The sequence below is a fragment of the Triticum urartu genome, chromosome 3A (genome assembly GCF_056163025.1).
Source record: "Triticum urartu cultivar PI428250 chromosome 3A, HENAU_Tu73, whole genome shotgun sequence".
Taxonomy (NCBI): Eukaryota; Viridiplantae; Streptophyta; class Magnoliopsida; order Poales; family Poaceae; genus Triticum; species Triticum urartu.
Window position 1 is genome coordinate 132487926 of NC_141875.1, and position 3658 is coordinate 132491583.

The following is a 3658-nucleotide window of genomic DNA, read 5'->3' on the forward strand; positions in this document are numbered from 1 at the left end:
GCACTATCAGGGGATCTTAGGAGACTGCACGACCATGTGCTGTAGACTGAGAAAAGCCTACTAGCCTCAAAGGATCCAGGATATCCGACATACGCGGCTCATGTGCCTGAGGGGAACTGCTACGTCGAGACACAGCCCGCGGAGGTGTTCTTCCTGCGGTTTGACCATATCTTTGAGATATTTCTGACAAGGCGGCTCGATTTTACAATCGTCCGCCTTTTTACGCTACATATGAGCTCTATCATGAAGAGTGAAGAAGTCTCGCAAATCTGTGTGGCGGATCCGTACTACATGCACGAGTCTTTCTTGAGTCTCGGCGACTTTCAGCGTGAAACTGCTAGGGACTACCTCCAAAACTTCATGGTACAGAATAAGGACAGGGAAATTGTCCTCGTGCCTTATCATCCAAAGTAAGTCAGTTTCGAACAACCCTTTCATACATTTCAATCATTCCTTCTCTCTCTATGGGGAATAATTTGAGGTGTCTTTTCCCCGCAGCAACGGGCGCGCCGTCCTTATCGTTCTTTACCCGCAAGTCTCCCACGCCGTGCATTTTGACCCTTCCAGAGACTACGAGAAAAAAAACTACACCCACATAATGAATATTCTAGATGATGCTCTCCAAGGCTTCAGCTTTAGAGGTGGCCACATGCAGATCAGGAAACAAAGGAACAAGAAGATGGGTTTCGCGCATAAAACTAACTTCTCCTGCATCCATGTCCCAAAACCAAGCAAGAAGGATGGATTATACATCCTCCATCTCATGATTCAGTTCAACATGGATCACCAAAAGCTTCGCATGAGAAGCAGAAATGATGATCATATCCACAAGTGGCTAGAATCTCATGGAGAAGCGGATTATAAACTTAGAGATGACTTCTTTTGCATCCAAAGCGACATTGCGACGATCATCATGAAAGAAGTCGTCGATGAGAAGGGGATGTTCCACCACGGCCCTATATCGCGAGCTGACGTCCGAACTCGCATAGGCATGCAACGTCTAGACCTCACGCCGTTCAAGAAGCTAGGGTCCATCCTCGATGATATGGAAGGATGGAACTTCTAGTGATTTATGATGCCGATGATGATGATATGTGTCGGTTGAACTTGTATACTATTTGTAGCGATGAAACTTTGTGATGTGCATGATCCCTGCCGAACTTGCGTAACGCTACTTTGTTAGTTTGCATACGATGACCTGTGTACCTCTAGTTAATTAATTTGCGTACTGTATGTTGCATCTAGTTGCTAACCCTTTCTTTTTCGGTGTTCTCTAGTATATTTTGTTGCATATATATGATTGTACATCCTCTTCATGAACATGCATCTCTAACAGGTACCTAGTTTCTTGATGACGAGATGGAACTGCTATGTCGTGTACAAAGGGAAGGTTCCGGGGGTGTACAACGAGTGGCATGAGTGTCAGGCGCAAGTGAATGGGTTCTTGGACGCCAACCATAAAGGCTTCAAAAGCAGACAAGAAGGAGAAGCTAGTTACTTGAGGTTCACGCTAGCGCGAGAGAGGACTCGTAACCGCCACCTCATGTACTGCATAGTTCCGCTCTCACTCATAGTGATAGCTCTTCTCGCGTATACCTTTGTTTAGATGGATGACGTTGTAGTTGCAAGTATTCGAGACTTGCATGTATCGCTATTTTCGAGATGATGACAAGATACCACTTTGTGTTGGATGATGATTATGACGAGACTATTTGTATGTATATGCTATGATTACATTTGTGGTCTCGCAGGCATTTGTATGTGTATCATGATGACATTTGTATGTGCTAAAGATTCTTCTATTAAACATGTTCAAATACAAAACAAATATGCCAAAAAAACAAAAAACTACTAAAATTAGCAGTAGCGAGTGGAGAAAAGTTAGCAGCAGCGCGGTAGTAGCAGTAGCGCGCATAGGAGAAGCGCGCTATAGCTATTAGCAGTAGCGAGCTTCCTTTAAGCGCGCTGCTGCTACACTTTTGTAGCAGTAGCGCGGGTGAGCACGTGCTACTGCTACGTGTTAGTTGTAGCGCCTTATTAGTAGCGCCAGTCCCCGCGCTACTGATACACCTAAAACCCGCGTTGCTGCTAGCCTTTTCCCTAGTAGTGTATAGCAAGACTTCTCCCATGTCCTGAGGAACAAACGTAACTACTCACAAGTCATATTCATGTTCATAATTAGAGGGGTATTAATATTCATAATGGATCTGAACTTATGATCTTCCACCAAGTAAACTGACTAGCATCAACTACAAGGAGTAATCAACACTACTAGCAACCCACAGGTACCACGCTGAGGTTTTGATACAAAGATTGGATACAAGACATGAACTAGGGTTTGAGATGAGATGGTGCTGGTGAAGATGTTGATGGAGATTTTCCCCCTCCCAATGAGAGGATCGATGGTGATGACGATGGTGATGATTTCCCCCTCCCGGAGGGAAGTTTCCGCGGCAGAACAGCTCCGCCGGAGCCCTAGATTGGTTCCGCCAAGGTTCCGCCTCGTGGCGGTGGAGTTTCTTCCTAAAAGCTTGCTTATGATTTTTTTCCTCGATGAATGACTCCATATAGCCAAAGATGGGCATCAAAGGGCTGCCAGGGGGCCCACAAGGCAGGGGGCGCGCCTATGGGGTAGGGCGCACCCCCCACCCTCATGGACGGTGGGTGGCCCCCCTCTGGTACTTCTTTCGCCCAATATTTTTTATATATTCTGAAACGTGCTCCCGTGAAGTTTCAGGACTTTTGGAGATGTGCAGAATAGGTCTCTAATATTTGCTCCTTTTCCAGCCTAGAATTCCAGCTGCCAGCATTCCCCTCTTCATGTAAACCTTGTAAAATAAGAGAGAATAGGCATAAGTATTGTGACATAATGTGTAATAACAGCTCATAATGCAATAAATATCGATATAAAAGCATGATGCAAAATGGATATATCAACTCCCCCAAGCTTAGACCTTGCTTGTCCTCAAGCGAAAGCCGAAATCGAAAAATATGTCCACAAGTTTAGAGATAGAGGTGTCGGTAAAATAAAATACGGACAGGAGGGCATCATGATCATTTTTAGGACAGCAGCATATATATATATATATTGTCATATGATCTCTTATGCTAAAGTAACAATTCATTCATAGTTTCAAGTATGAATCATAAACTTCATTGAAAACTAACAAACCATAATCTTGGTCATTGAAGCAATTGCAATTTATCATAACATCGGAAAGAGTCAATATATGAGCCTTTCAGCAAGTCCACATACTCAACTATCATTTAGTCTTTCATAATTGCTAACACTCACGCAATACTTATGGGTATGAAGTTTTAATCGGACACAGAAAAAGATAGGGGCTTATAGTTTTGCCTCCCAACCTTTTACCTCAAGGGTAATGTCAACAATAATAGTTCATGAAAACTCACATCATATTAGCCATATATATCAAGATCTTTCCAACACATTGTTCTTTCCAAAGGATAAAATGTAAAAAGGAAAGGTGAAGATCACCATGACTCTAGTATGAAGTATAAGACAAGAATAAAAGATAGGCCCTTCGCAGAGGGAAGCAGAGGTTGTCATCTGCTTTTATGGTTGGACGCACGAAATCTTAATGCAAAAGAACGTCACTTTATATTGCCACTTGTGATATGGACCTTTATTATGCAG